The sequence below is a fragment of the Uloborus diversus genome, chromosome 4 (genome assembly GCF_026930045.1).
Source record: "Uloborus diversus isolate 005 chromosome 4, Udiv.v.3.1, whole genome shotgun sequence".
NCBI lineage: Eukaryota > Metazoa > Arthropoda > Arachnida > Araneae > Uloboridae > Uloborus > Uloborus diversus.
In genome coordinates this window covers 55,326,473-55,343,151 of record NC_072734.1, presented here as the reverse complement: position 1 = coordinate 55,343,151, position 16,679 = coordinate 55,326,473, and the positions used below count along the sequence as shown (strand labels likewise).

General features: G+C 36.5%; 1 protein-coding gene across 1 annotated transcript in view; it reads left to right on the top strand.

The window, feature by feature from the left end:
- The window catches only part of LOC129219651 (C2 domain-containing protein 5-like), a 155,925-nt gene that overhangs the window by 70,705 nt on the left and 68,541 nt on the right, over positions 1 to 16,679 (top strand). The window lies entirely within an intron of this gene.

Sequence of the window (16,679 nt, the reverse complement as noted above, 5' to 3'; positions counted from 1 at the left end):
ATTAAAGTGGATAAAATATAATGACACCTTAATGCGCTGTTTCATTCAAAGTTTGAAGATGGGAAGAAAAAGCAAGTTTCCGCCAAAAAAAAGAAAGAAAAGAACAAGAAGTTCCGTCTAGAACTAAACGAGCCTACTTTCGGGTATACCCATACTACTTTCTAGTACCTGATCAATATTTTCAAAAATAGCTAAAATCGCAAATTGTTTCAAACATATTTTAATATTTTAAGCTGATTTCTAGGAATAAAATATTCCTCACTCATCTTAAAAAAAAAAATAAATAAATAAAAAAAAAATAAATAAAAAAAACGAACAAATAGAAGAGACCTTTTGAACAAAGCAGCTAATACACTTTTTTCCATTAAAAAAATTCTTTAACAGCTTTCAAAACGAAGAAATAATAATTAAAATTAATAAGCTCATTAAAATAAGTACATCATATAAAAAAAAAGTTCCTTTCTCCTCTTGCCAAAAATATTTTTTTTAAATGAATTAATAAACTTACCAAAATAAATAAAAACAATAAAATGTCAACTTCAAGAAATAATTTTCATCGTCAAAAAAAAAAAAAAAAAAAAAAAAAAAAAATCGTCTGCGCATGTCCTTTATGTAGAAACATAAAGGTCCTTTATGTAGAAACATGTCCTTTATGTAGAAACATAAAGGACTTCGAGGTTATTCGCCGAAAACTGAATACATAAATTAAAACTTTAGCGTGAAAATACAAACAAGTCATATCAGCAATAATTATTTCACAGTTAAAACCATAGCCGCGGAATAGGAGTCGAAGTCAATCTCATTTTGAGATAAAAGAGTCGGAGTCGAATATCCAAGAATCGGAGTCAGTCATTTGTCCTCCGTGTATAAATTTTTGCCAAAGCTACGAAGTCAGAGTCGAAGTCGGGGAGTTGGAGTCCGATTAATTGTCGGGCACAGGAGTCAGAGTCGGAGTCAGGTGCCTCTAAATTCTCGGAGTCGGAGTCTGGAGTTTGGCGTCAAGAGCTATTTTCAACTAAATTTGTTTGAAGTAAATCCGCCTTCAAGTGCGGAATCTACATTGACTTTCAGTTTCCCCGTAGAAGCTAATGTTAAAGGATTTAAACTGTTCAAAATTGAACGGAAAATTGTTCAAATCAAAAAGATGTTTTATATACAAGTTTTTCATCAAAACATTTTTCCTACAAAGTTTGTTTGAAGCAAATTCACCTCACAGTTCGAATTGCCTTGAATTTCCCCGTAGGCACTAATGTTAAATTTTTTTGAAATGTTCAAAATTGAACAAAAAATAGTTCAAATCAAAAAATGAAATATGGGAATGAGGTGTCCTCGTCGAGATCTTTCAAACAAAAAAAAGTTTGTTCGAATCGGATTATTCATTCAAAAGTTATTAGGGGGGGGGGGCAGACAGACAGACCGACAGGCATTTTCCCCATCTCAATAGCCTACTTTCCAATTTTTAATTTTTCGACATTTATTTAATTATTTTATTCATTTTTGACTTTTTTTTGTTTTTCGCGATATTTTTAAGCTGCATCAAGCCTTCTTTCATGCTTTTTTCTTCTTTTTCTGACTTTTACTGGGAAAGTAGGCTAAAAAGAGAAAAGGGCTAAGATTCTTGATATGCTTGAACAACTACAAAACGTCGACGGTAGCATGACAATCAGAATGAGTGAATCTTCCATGCGTACAAATAAAAGTCAAATCAAAAAGATATCCGTAAAAGCTCAGAACTTAGTTTCAATATTGAAGGTTGCAGAGTAGCATGTAGCCATAAATGGAATCGTAAAACAGAAAAGGCGAAGCATTCGAATTAAAAATGTATTAAAAAAGAATAACGATCTGATCATGGAGCATAAATCATCGCCATCTTTATTTTTCAGCTCATGAATATTATTACTGTATCTACTGTGCAGTACTATTATAGTGCAGTATTTTGTTATTACTACATACTGTGCGTGCCGAGTTGTTTTATTTTATGTATTTCTCTCCCATTCATCATTCATTTTGTGCGTCTTAAAGTATTTTATGTTAAATAAAACGGCTTTAAAAAAAATAAAAATAAAAATAAAAATAAAAAAAAATAATAAAAAAAAAACGTAAAAGTTCAGTTCTTTATGCAAGAAACTGTAATGTATAGTTAAGGAATACTTTAAAGCAGTTTAAGGGGTGTTCAACAGTGTCTAAAAGAATTTGGTATGATTATAAAAAATTGGTACACATACCTTTTTCTACAACGCGAAATTTCGAGTTACGTGAGGAGTCTTGGAACGCATCCCTCGCGTAAGTCGAGATTCGACTGTATTCCGTTCGTCAGAAGTTAGCTCTTGGCCACGCCTCCACTCAGAAGAGTCATTTTCATGTAGGTGAGTTAGGTAAAGAAAATGAAAAGCGGAAAGAGGAATGGGGTCGTTCCCAAAATTTTAAAAGTCTTTTTTCCTGAAAGAGCATGCTTAAAAACAGGATCTGGCCATTTTTTAAATAATTTGACTAAGTTTAATATTTTTTAAAAAATTCTTAAATCGGTGCGCTTTTATTAACGCTTCTGCCGATGACATCACAAATGATGACGCCGATGACATTCACTGTTGCCATTCAGAAAAGCACAATGTTTTATTCGCATCTTTACTCACGTGTACTGGCAACGATATGGTTCATAGCACGCGTAGAGGCAATTTTTAATCCGCTGCCTGATTATCATAACATGGAAAAGCAGTGAAAAATACGCCAAAGGACATCATTTGTGACGTCATAAAGACCACGCCTTGTTTGAAAAATTGGACATTCAAAAAAAATTAAGTAAAAAATAACAGTTGGGAAAATAAAAGTATTTTCTGGGTCCATGTTTTTTTTTGCTTATTCTATCAATTTCTGTCACTAAAAGTAGTACTTTTGACTGAGGAAACAACCCCATTGCGATTTTTAGAAATTAATATTCATTCTAGTCCAGTCAATGAGTGCTCAAAACAAAAGTGTAGAGTGCACGGAATATGCGATAATTTTTGACTTCAGAATATTGTTAGGAGTAGTTAGTAAGTGAACATACTAAAAGTCCCCGACCCTGGGAGATGAGCTAAAGGGGGGATGGACTACGAACGCGAGGGATGGGGGGAACGAAAATTTTGGGTTTTGCGAGAAAATGTCGGAAACGGTGAAAAAAATGCGTTTAAAATAAAAACTCAAGTTAAATAAACTTCCTACGAAACAGTTTCTACACATATTTGTCGAATTTCCAATATTTTTCCGTGTATTTGTTATGAAAAATTTATTTTCGGAAAAATTCCCTCTTTTTTTTCAAACTTTTGCTCTTACTGCCTCCCAGGATCAGATTTTGGGAAAGTTGTCAATGACAAAGTTGTAGAGATTTAAATTTCCTTCAATTTCATATGCTACTTTGTTACATTTTATTCAACCAATTAAAAGTTATAGAATTCCAAACACGCACCTTCATCGCAAAAAATGGAACGCTTGCCATTCATCAATTTTAAATTGAGGAAAGAGGAAGTGCACGATTCTTGCACGTCCATGAATTCGACAATCCTGATGGACAATAAAGAAGTATTTGTGGATTACTACAACACAAATGATGTTTGAGAGGGGGGGGGGGGGGTCATGAAATTGGGACTTTGTGACAAGAGGGAAGGAGAGAGTAAGAAGTGTGACATCAAGCATTTTTAAATACGAGTATGTTTATGAAAAGTAGCTTGTAAAACGAACTTTGTGACGAAGGGGGGGGGGAATAAAATGTTGAGAAAAGTGTGACATCGTTTACATATGGACAGCCCCTTACCAAGAAATCGGATGAAAAATTGCAGAACTACGTACAGTCAATTCGCGATAACTTGAATCTAAAGGGACCGACGAAAAACTTCGACTTACCGCTGACTTTGGTTTTCGACTTTTAATATTAAAAACCATCGAATATTTTAATTAATATGTACATATAACAATCAAACTTACAGAAGTTAAAAGTTTTTAAGCACAATATGCACAGTTTAATCAAAAATATTGAGAGAAAAAATCAAAAGCATGGTTTTGATTTCGATACTGCTGGAACCACTTGAATAGAGCTGATTCTACTTCAGTAAAGGTGCACATCTTCATTCGTTTCAAATTCGGATTTATGGATTTCACCGTTTTAGAAGTATCTCTTTTTCTTTTAATATCATTGACAGAATACTTGGTTAGACATCTTTGATAGTAAAGAAAACTCACTCTGTCTCTCAGGAACTTAACAGCAAATAATCGAACTAAAGAATGAAGGGGAACGCATCTTAGGTCAGCCTTTGAATAAAGGTATAAGCAGTTGACTCGACAACTAGACAGCTTAAAAGCAAGTTCGTAGTCCAGCAACATGTCAAAGTGTAAACAGTACAGTACAACAAAAGAAAACAAGCTAACTCATTTCTATACGTGTAACTCTTTTGTCGCACATTGGCTCAACAGGTGCTCTTCTTGCTTTAGAGATCTATTGTGCAGGAATTGCAAGTGAAGGTGAATTAATTTTTCTCTTAGTCACTTGTTTCTTTCTTCTTCTTCTTCTTTTTTTTTTTTTATTCGGTCTTTCAAAAAAAAAAAAAAAATTCGATTCATCTTGAAAAAAAAACTTAGAGTTAAAGGAAGTTAACTTCGAGATATTGAGAATAATTAGCATGGAATTAAAGACAAAATGGTCAAGACTTGATAAAAACTTCGAGTTGTAGTAATATTCAAGTTATCGAACTTCGAGTTATCGCGAATTGACTGAATAAGCAGCATGAATTAGCTCCATACCCATGGCATTATTTAACAAAAGTGAACTGAGGAAGTGCAGAAAGCCAGCACTTCTTCGGTAAGAAATTAGTTAGAAGTAAATAATAAATAAACATACTGAAAGTCTCCGATCCTAGGGGAGGGGGAAGGGGAGATAAATATTGTGGTTTTCGATTATATCTCGGAAACGGCAGGAAAAATGTGTTCCGAATAAGAGTGAAAGTTAACTAAATTTATTGTGAAATTGTTTTCATACATATATGTCACATTTCTAGTGGTTTTTTAAGTATGGGGGCGTTCTTGAAAACCAATACTTTTCGAAATTAAAAAAAAAGCCTCGAACTTTTTGTCTCAGAGTGTCTGTGCCAAGCAGGAGCTCAAGGGATCTTGTGCATCAATCATGTGACATGGACCCTGACGGTTTTCTGCGCCTTGAAAATACACCGGCTAAACATTTGAACAGCAGATTCAAACATGTTGACAAAGAAATACGAAGCCTATGCCCAATCATCTCGACACCCAGCTGACAAGCAATCAAAAACTATGAAGTTTTAGCATGTATTCTACTTTGTTATTCTTATTGAAATGAATATGTGACGCTATAGCATGATAAGGAAAAATTTTATAATAGAAATAAGGTAAATGTAACTGACACGCAGCACTTTTTTGTAATTATAGTTTTTTTTACATTATTACTAATCATATTTTGAAAGTGTTAATATGGAATATGGACTTACACTAATTAGAAAATGAAAATATGTATAATCTTTTAAGGTGACATCTTGGTTTTATTCTAAGGCGGGGAAGTTCATGTCCACCAGCAGTGGAAAGGTTTTTCTAAGAAATTGGTAATGCATTGATGCCATCGTCGTCACGTTTCCTCCTAGATAAATATTTTGATTCCGTTGTTGCAACTGCCCTTGCAATGCAAGATTGCGACAGAATAGTTTAACGATGATTTTCAACAATCAATCGGTCAAAATCATCTTCAAGATTCCGTCAGGAGCAACATCCGATTCCTAGAGTTTCGGCACGAGTTGGTCATTCCTCCTTTCCCAAACCCCCAATTCGGTACTTCGCCATTTAGTTCCTAGCTACAGATGTACCTGGTGGTACGGCAGAGTTAGAGATCAGTCTTGATGTTTACATCTACTTTGATAAATAATCTGTAACGGAACTCAGCGACTTTTCTGTGTATGTTTTTAGATATTGTATGATTTTTGATTTCTAGTACATTTTGACAGCAAAATTTTGTAATCAGTTGGGGATTTGGCTGCGAAGAGAACAACCAAGAGGACTTCCTCTCAAATGATAGCTACCTAAGAATTTTGCCATCTGATGATAGTCGTCTTCGCCATATCAATGTCAACATCACCTAAAGCTCGGAGCGTATTTGTCTCGTTTTTCAACAGCTTCATCATTAGCAGATTTGTCAGCTGACTGTTGTTATGAAAGTTGGAGAGACACTTTCTTGTTTGACCGTCGCACAGTGTGGCATAGTGGGCAAAAATCCACCGAACTCGCGGGTTTTGAGCTAGAATTTTCTATTATGGCTCAAAATGCGGCAAAATTCTTCGACTATTTCGTAGTGGTGCTACAATTTTGAATTTTTTAACCCCCTAAGTCCCGCAGAGCTCAGAATGGACCCAAGTCGCGATTTTGAAAACTAAAAAGTATGACCATATTTTTTCCTTGATATGTGGCTCAATGCTTAGTATAAATCGAGGAATTGGATGATAAATTACAACTTTTGATCCCTGCCGGGTGTTTAGAAATGTTTTTTTCCACCGTATAAGTCATTAAAAACATTATTTTTCAGGTTTTTCCGTTGAAAAAATGGGTTTTAACGGTCTTCACACATCTCCCGCGCAAGAACAAATATACATTTTAATTCTAATCTACAAGTTTTCAATCATTTTCCAAGGTTCAAAAGGCAAAAACCTCCCTAAAACACCGAAAAATTGCTCAAAGTCCGAATTTCAGCTCGAGATTCTACCATTGTTCACGGAAATAAATCTGTGCAATAGCGGCAAACAGCTTATCTTATATGTATGCATTTATATGTATACATTTTGAGAATAAATCGTCTGCGTTCGAATAAAGACCTTTACATATAAAATTTCCGAATGCTTTTGATGTTTTTAAGAAAATTTAATGTATTAAAGTAACAGTTGAGCAAATGTGTAGACGCAATATTAGTATGTCTGTTTCCTTGGATTAATCGTAATATTCGAATTGTAACAGGTATGTTCACTCTTTTACATAAGTATACAAAATAGAAAACTTTGTCCTCTGTTACATAAATAAGTCTTTAAACAAATTATGCAAGTTATATTTTTTTAAAAATTAGTTTCTGCGTGTAAGACCAACAAAACAACATAAATTTGAATATAAATTCAATAAAACTTTATTATAAAGTTAAAATAACATGTCTTTACTGTTTTTCATACGGAAAGCGAAAGCTAATGGACATATATTTGTAATTATTTGTTTTTAAAATTAAATAGAGTGAAGTAAAATCATATAATTTCATTAATCCTTTCATCCCTACCTTAAATTTAGTTGTATTACCTATAAATGATGTTGTTAGGAACAAATCTGGGCTAAAAGGGTTCAGCTGAGCATTAATTGTTTAGTTTAAAACACCTTAAAATTTTAACATGCGTTTTTACATTTTAAGTTAGAATTCCAACAAAAATACTTACGTAAAAGAGTGAACATACCGTTACAATTCAAATATTATGATTATTCCGAGGAAACAGACAAACATACTAATTTTGCGTCTACACATTTGCTCAACTGTTACTTTAATATATTAAATTTTCTTAAAAACATCAAAAGCATTCGGAAATTTTAAATGTAAAGGTCTTTATTCGAACGCAGACGATTTATTCTCAAAATGTATACATATAAAATAAGCTGTTTGCCGCTATTGTACAGATGCATTCCCTTGGACAATGGTAGGATCTCGAGCTGAAATTCGGACTTTGGGCAATTTTTCAGTGTTTTAGGGAAGTTTTTGCCTTTTGAACTTTGGAAAATGATTGAAAACTTGTAGATTGGAATTAAAATACATATTTGTTCTTGAGCGGGAGATGTGTGAAGACGTTTAAAACCCATTTTTTCAACGGAAAAACCTGAAAAATAATGTTTTTAATGACTTATACGGTGGAAAAAAGCATTTCTAAACACCCGGCAGCGATCAAAAGTTGTTTTATCATCCGATTCCTCGATTTATACTAAGCATTGAGCCACATATCAGGGAAAAAATGGTCATACTTTTTAGTTTTCAAAATCGCGACTTGGGTCCATTCTGAGCTCTGCGGGCTTAGGGGGTTAAAAAATTCAAAATTGTAGCACCACTACGAAATAGTCGAAGAATTTTGCCGCATTTTGAGCCATAATAGAAGATCCTAGCTTAAAACCCACGAGTTCGGTGGATTTTTGCCCATTATGCCACACTGTGCGTCGTTTCAATTTCCTAACTGAGATTGATGTCCATATGGTTTGTACAGTCGTCTCTTTTTGCCTAACAGTTTAGTAGACTCAGTAACAAAAAATTCAAATTAAATTAAATCAATGTCTGTATCAATTTCCTTAAACAGTATGTATAGTGCTTGCTGATTTTCTGTAGGTCCTCAGTCCACCAATTCATACTGCATATACGTAATTTTGCAAATCACACTTCTTACTCTTTCCTTCCCCCTTGTCACAAAGTCACAGTTTCACGACCCCCCCCCCCCCCTTAAACATCATTTGTGTTGTAGTAATCCACGAATACTTTTTTATTGTTCATCAGAATTGTCGAATTCATTGAAGAAAGAGGAAGTGCGCGATCCTTTCGAGTCAGTTTGAAATTAGTGAATAGAAAGTGTTGTATTTTTTGACATGAAAGTGCGTGTTTGAAATTCTGTAACTTTTGATTGGTTGAATAAAATATAACAAAATATCACATCAAATTGAAAGAAATTTAAAGCTAAACAACTTTGTCATTGACAATTTTCATGAATACTGATCCTGGGAGGTACTAGGAGCAAATGTTTTACAAAAAGAGAGAATTTTCCGAAAATCATTGATTTTTCGTAACATATACCCGGGAAAATATTGGAAATTTGACAAATAAGTGTAGAAACAGATTCACGGGAAGCTTTTTTAGCTCGAATTTTTATTTTAAACTCATTTTTTCCACCGTTTCCCACATTTTCTCGAAAAACCCAAAATTTTCGTCCCCCCATCCCTCCCGCCTTTAGGGGCGATGACTTTTGGTATGTTGACTTACTAACTACCCCTAAAAATATTCTGAAGTCAAACATTATCGCATATTCCAAGCACGCTACAATGTGTTCATTGACTGGACTATTATTATATATGCTTAATGTTTTACTTCTTCTATACATTATTTTTTTCCCTCCTTATGAAAAATAAGCACAAATCTAGAATTTACCAAATTGTTATGATTAAAATGATTGTGTGTGGTACTTATTGTTAGGAAATAAATATGAATTAGAATGTTTCGTAAATTAATTTTTCTTTCCTGGTTGTTTGTTGTATTAGTAGAATTCATATGCGGGAAGCCATCTCAATCTTGAACTCTGAAAATCTAATAATTGAAAAGTAAATTGCACTACAATTAGAAAAGACGGCCTCACTCGTTGATATTAGAACTTACACTTTACTTTCTTCTAGAGAGTTACACGCTTGCGCAGCGCGCCATCTGTAGACTGTATACGAAACATATCGCCCCCCTTGAAACACGGAGGGGGTTTCAAAATTAATGAATTAAGTTAAACATACTAAATGAATTTAAATTAACAATAAATCATACTTCTAAATAAATGAAATTAAGTAATTAGCCTTACAGATGAATCGACGACCTTAACCTTCTACAATATTAGAAAGAAAAATTAGGTATAGTTCAAGAATGCTCAGGTGTCTATAGGAAGGAGACACAGTTTTGCAATTGGTCTAACAAGTTCACCAGTGTCAGTTTTTACCTTGACCACACGAATTTTATTGTCTTTACCAGGGAACGTTTCCGTGACCTTCCCTAATTTCCACTGTAGTGGAGGTAAGTTGTCGTGTTTGATTAAAACAAGATCTCCAATACCAAGGTTCTTTTGAGAATTGTGCCACTTCGCTCTTGATTGTAGCAATGTCAAATACTCTGACGAGCATCTATTCCAAAAATGTTGGATCATTCTTATAAGCAATCGCCAACGATCGCAATGACTGATGTCGTCTGGAACCGTAGGTTGAGGAACAGCTGTTAATGCTTTTCCTATTAGAAAATGTCCTGGAGTCAGAACAGACGGATCATCTGGACTGCTAGATAATGCACATAGTGGTCTAGAATTAAGGCATGCCTCAATTTGACTTGATAACGTGGCTAATTCTTCGAATGTGAGACTGTTGGCTCCAACAACTCTTTTCAAATGAAACTTGAACGATTTCACGGTAGCCTCCCAAATGCCTCCGAAGTGGGGAGCAGATGGAGGATTGAAGTGAAAGGTGATGTTGTCTGTTACCAGAAATTGATGTACGTCGTTTTCCTTCATCAACTGACGAAACTCCTTCCTGAGCTCTCTGCTCGCTCCATAAAAATTACTTCCTTGATCGCACAAGAGGGCAGATGGCCTACCTCTGCGTGCCACGAATCTTTTTAAACAAGCGATAAAGGCTTTTGATGACAAGTCGCTGACGACTTCAAGATGAACTGCCTTCGTTGCGAGGCAGACGAAGACGCAGATGTAGCTTTTAGTATTGCGGCTTCCTCTTCCCTTGGAGTTCCGTATTAAGAATGGACCTGCAAAGTCAATACCAGTTCGTTGGAAGACAAAAGAGGGGCAAACTCTGGACATTGGAAGATCTCCCATGATTTGACCAGCGAACATTGGACGATTTCTGAAGCACGGGATACATTTTCTTACAACTCTTCTAACTGCATCTCTGGCTAAAAGAATCCAAAATTTTTCTCTGAGAGCTGCTTGGAGAAGTTGTGGACCGGCATGAAGAAGTTTTAGATGATAATCGGCGATAATTAAATTCACAACATGGTCGGTTTTAGGAAGCAAGATGGGATGCTTCTGCGATTCTGAAAGCATTGAATTTTTTAGTCTCCCACCGACACGAATTATTCCGGAATCATCGTAGAACGAAGTCAAGGGATTAATCTTGTTGTTCGAAGGAAGCTGCCTTCCCGCTGACAGATAGGAGACCTCCGTCAAAAAAAGATCCTGCTGGATAAATCTTACAATCCTTTTCTCGGCTTCGTGCAATTCTGTCGTTGTTAAAAAAGACTTATTTCTTTTATCCGCAGCCAGAGAACAGTTCTTCCCAAATCTTAAACAATAGGCTACAACTCTCTTCAACTTGTTCCAAGACGAAAATTTCTGAAAAAACTCTGCCTTGAAAGAAGCATCAACCACCTGCAGCATAACCAGCTTGGATGTTCCTTTAGCTTCTACAGACATGTCTTTTTGCAATTCTGGATTATCCTCAAACCCTCCATTAGGAAAAGTAGAACTCCTTAGCCAATCAGGTCCGTTGAACCACAATTCGCACCTTTCTAGTTTAGTTGGAGGTATCCCTCCTGTTCCGCAATCAGCAGGATTCTCCAGACCGCTCACATGGTTCCAGTGCACATTAGGAGTCAGCTCTTGAATTTGTGCTACTCGATTAGCTACGAACGGTTGCCATCTTCTTGGTTCAGACTTCAGCCATGCCAGTGTGATCTTGGAATCAGACCACGCAAATGTCTCAGAGATTGGCACAGTTAGCGTTGGCAAGGTAGCTTGCAACAAATTGGCAAGAAGTAAAGCAGAACAGAGTTCCATTCGAGGTAAAGACTGCGGTTTTACTGGAGAGACACGCGTCTTGGATGTTAGCAGTCTGGATGTCACAGCTAGGGTTACATCCTGGGAATGAATGTATATAGCTGCGCAATAGGCCTTCTCTGAAGAGTCGCAGAATCCGTGTACTTGCACGTCTGAAGCCTGGGGAATGAGAATACAGCGTGGAATTTTGATATTTGTAAGTACAGGAAGCTGTTCTTGAAATGTTCTCCACTGCTTTGCCAGAGAATCAGGTAGCTCCTCGTCCCAGCTTAGATGATGACTCCACAGCTCTTGGAGGAAGATTTTGGAAATGATAACTGTAGGTGCCAACCAGCCCAAGGGGTCAAAGATTTTAGCGACTTCAGAAAGTACCTTACGTTTAGTCCATACGTCCATCTCATTGACGGTGATGGTAAAGGTGAACTTGTCAACATCTGGAAGCCAAGCTATTCCCAGAATCTTGACAGGTTGGTCATCGTTGATCGTGTGTTTTGAATCAATCGCCTGTAATTCTTTTGAAATGGTTGCTAGTACGTCGGGATCGTTTGACAGCCATTTACGTAAAGAAAAGCCTCCCTTTTTCATCATCTCCTGCAGCTCGGATACCAGTTGAATGGCTTCCTTCTTTGTCGCACTCCCACTCAGCAAATCATCTACATAAAAGTGACAACGGGTAGCTCTTGAAGCGGCTGGAAAATTCTCTTGTTCGTCTATGGCAAGCTGTCGTAAGGTTCTCGTGGAGAGGAATGGTGCTGAGGATGTTCCGTAGGTAACAGTAGTTAGACGATATTCTTTTATTGGTTCGTTTGGAGACTCCCTCCAAAGAATTCTTTGCCAGTCTACGTCTTCCTCATGAACTTTAATCTGGCGGAACATCTTTTCCACATCAGCGCAAATTGCTACATTGAAAAGTCGAAACTGAATCAGGATAGGGAAAAATTCTGGCTGTACTCTTGGTCCAACCATGAGCAAATCGTTTAAAGAAAGTCCAGACGAGGTTTTACTTGAAGCGTCGAAGACGACGCGGAGCTTAGTTGTAGAGCTAGTGTTTCTAACAACTTCGTGATGAGGGAGGTACAAACTATTGATGTTATTGATTTCAGAATCTGGAACCAGCTCCATGTGCTTTAGATCAAGGTATTCCTTCATGAATTTGCGATCGAGTTCGTATTTTTCTAGATTAGAAATGAGATGGCGTTCCACGCTGATTAGCCTACGAATTGCATTTTGTTTTGAATCACCTAACCGCGTGGGAGGTGTATGAAATGGTAACCTTACTGTATATCTGCCATTCTCATCCCTAGAATGTGTCTTTGCGAAATGATCTTCACACGACTTTTCTAAAGAAGTTAAGGGTTTAGCACATGGTACAGAATCTAATTCCCAAAATTTATTGATTGGATGATCTGACACTAACTGAATATTATTTACATGAAGAGAATTTTGATCACCAAAATTAGCCTTACCGCCAAAATTATACAACCCAGTTCTGAACGAATGGCAAATGGTTTATCCTTACCTAACGATAACGTTTGACCCTTTAGCAATGGCAAAGTATGGTCAATACCGAGAAGTACATCAATCGGACCACTCTTGTAAAATGTTGGATCAGCCAGAGAAATATCCCCAAATAATTCGCACATTGAGGAATCTAAGTTGTGATGTGGTAGCATACCTACAATTTTGTTAACCACATACACGGGCGCTTCAAAGGACTTTTGAGATGGAAAATGTGAGGTGAATTGAATCTCAGCAATCCCATTTGTACGCGTATCGGAAGCACCCAAACACGAAATACGAACATTAGCCTTTTTCCTGTGCAAGCCCAATTTTTCAATACACTCATTTGTAATAAGCGAAGCCTGGCTTCCGCTATCCAAAAGACATCTACAGGTCTGATAGTTACCCCAAATATCTCTTACTTCAATCAGAGCCGTGCAGAGGAGAATTTGAACGTCTGAGCCCACATCAGAAAGACAAGATGTAACATCCACCACTCCAGAATTTTCCCTCAATTCATTAGTACTTGGAACAAGGGCAGGTGAAAACACAGGGGCGTTGATAGAAAGTCCACTCGAATTTGACACATTTACAGGACCCTGTCTTCCCCTAGCTCTAACATTTTCGATATGAAGTAAACTGTGGTGGGTTTTTTTGCACGTTCTACATCTAAACTTGCTTTTGCAAGTTTTCACACCGTGAAATTGAATTAAGCAGTTAAAACAAACATTATTCGATTTAACGAAATTTGAACGCTCTTGTACTGACAATTTTAAGAATTTATCACACCTCGACAATGCATGCTCTCTATTACAGAGAGGACATTGTGACTGGGCGCTAGACGCGACCAAAGTCACCTTTCTTTGAAGAACGTTTCTCTTGGTAGTTAAACTCGGGATGGATCTCGCTTGTGTTGCAAGAAATTGCTATAGTTCGTCCAACTTTGGAATGACATCAGTTGAAAAGGTTCTCTCAAACCAAGTTCTTAAATTTGTATCAAGCTTGAACAATATCATATGCATCAAAAGGGTATCTGCAGTTGGATCAATCTCATATTCCAAGGACTCTAACATTCTTACAAATTCCTTAGTAGAATCTATCAAATTCAAAATTTGTGTGGAAGATTCTCCACTTAAGGGTGTTATATTGATAAATCTTTTCATTAAGGAGGACACAATTTCTCTTTTATTAAAGTATCTATCCCTTAGCAATCTCCAAGCAATTTCGAAATTATCATTGGTAATCGATAAAGAGTTTACGATTTTTAACGCATCTGACCTTAAACTCCCTTTTAAATATTGCAATTTTTGTGCTCCCGTCAAATTTTGATTGTTGGAAACTGCAGCTTCAAAAAGATCGGAAAAGGTAAGCCATTATTCCTCAGTTGCACAGGAAAATATAGGTAGGGATAACGTAGGCAGTTTTACTTCAGCTGACTGAGCTGGGACTGAAGTTTGGCTTGAATCCTGGGTTTTAACCTGAAACTCGGAATTTACCACAGAAGGTACAAGCCGAGTATCTATAGTGACAAGTACTGCCTCTAAAGTGTCTAAAAGATCGTCCTTTTCCGTACAATAAGTTTCCTCATCTTTTTCTTCTCAAATACTTATAATAGGATCCAAAATACCCTTTATAGTCCAGGATCTGACAGCACTTCTGTAGGAAAGTTCGAGTAGGGAGAGTTTCTTTTCAAAAACGTTTAGTAGGTGTCCTAGAAAGTATTTTGGACTCGGGTGGACATCCGCCACCTGGTCACTTCTCCTGCTATGACGTCATCAAAGATGGCGGCCGCTCGCTCTCATAAATGCTTAGTACTTCGATGGGAAGATTGAGTGCGGAGAATTTTGCTTCAAAAATGTTTAGAGGTGTCCTAAAAAGTATTTAGAGCTTAGGTGGACATCTGCCATTTCGTACATTTTTTGCTATGACGTCATCAAAGATGGCAGGCCCGCACTTTCGGCCCCATATAAGCCCAAATTTATGTTAATAGTACTTCACCAACAAAAATGAAAATTTGGCCAGTAAGTTACAATTAGTGTTTTTAAGGCGAATGGCAATGTATTTTTACTGCTGCTATTAATAAGTTTTTTTTATTTTTTTGTTGCACTTAATAAAATTATATTTAAAAGGGGTTGTTACAAGTTGGTTTCAAACCAAGGGCGCTCATATGCAAAATAGTAAAGGGGGGACTCAGATATTTTCCCCATGGGTTGGGAGGGTATTTTCTCCACGGAAACCGATTTTAGGACAGATTAGAGTCATTAAAATATTTCATTTTTAATAACTTATTCATTAATGACTGGAGAATAAATGTTTTTACATTTTTGCAAAGCAAAAAGTGCCAAAAGCAAGGAAGTTCTAATTTTAAAGGTTGGGGGCAAGCCCCCCTATATGGGCACCCTTGTTGCAAACCCGTACTATTACACTTACAGAAAGAGCAACAGGTTACTTCATTTGCTCTACAAGTACAGGAAGATTTGCACATTTCAAGCAATTACATGCTCCAATAAAATCGATTGGAAATCTCTGTAAGTTCTTTTCTGGCATCAAATCATCATCTACCACAGCAAAACCAAATTCACAAGGATCTAAGTCAACAGCAACATCGTCAATACAATGTCGTTGTAGGTATGTGTAAAAATATGATTTTAATAAGTGGCTCTTAGCATTCTGCTAGTAGGCGGCAAGTTATCAGTGTCAATATTTTTTGCATGATGATACAGCCATAACATAAGTTCATCTAAAGATTTACAGAATGACCCTTTCCGCAGTACTTGCACTAAGTATTTTTCTGCCGATTTAAGACTTTGCTCTATATAAATCCAGTCAGATGATACGCCAAAACTCTCCAAATATTCTACAGATGTACAATGAAGAGCAGATTTTTTGGTACGAAATTTACTTGATTAATCTGATCCAGGTAGTGCGTATATGGCAGGAAGCAACGAACATAAGTTTTCACCTTTTTTCAGTGAATATCATTAACGATAAGAATCGTGTAAAATCACCAACTCCAGTACGCACCCAAAGTTCCTGAACACCAAATCGTTGAAGAGTAAGATAGTGAAACAAAGTTAACACCATTATATCAGTGTCGGCGCTAGCAATAATGATTTTAGTGAACACACACAAGGATGCATGTTTTGAAGGAATCGACATTCTGAATTCAGCTTCCTCTACTGTCAGACAGTTTAATTCTGGGTTATTTATCTGTTTTCCACTTTGCACAGATGTACAGTTAAATATTACATCATCCTCTTCATCACCATGAAAGGCACTAAAAGTGTGGTTGGTATTATGTGGCGTTTGGAGTCAAAGAAGTTGTCACTGTATCGACAATGGACTTTTGCAACATCAGTTTGTTTCTTAAAGATCCCCAAAAGCTGCTGAGTCGGACAGGCAATGGAATATATCTTCTGAGATTTTGACCACATCTATAACGATGCTGCTACCTTGTCTTTGCACCCTTTCAGACTTTTTAGGAGAAAATTTGCGATAACTGTCAAAAATGTAATGTACTCTTCCACAGTTCTTGGTGATGCTCCCGATGTATGACGAAAAAGCTGAAATAACTCCACCAAAAGTTTTATTTTC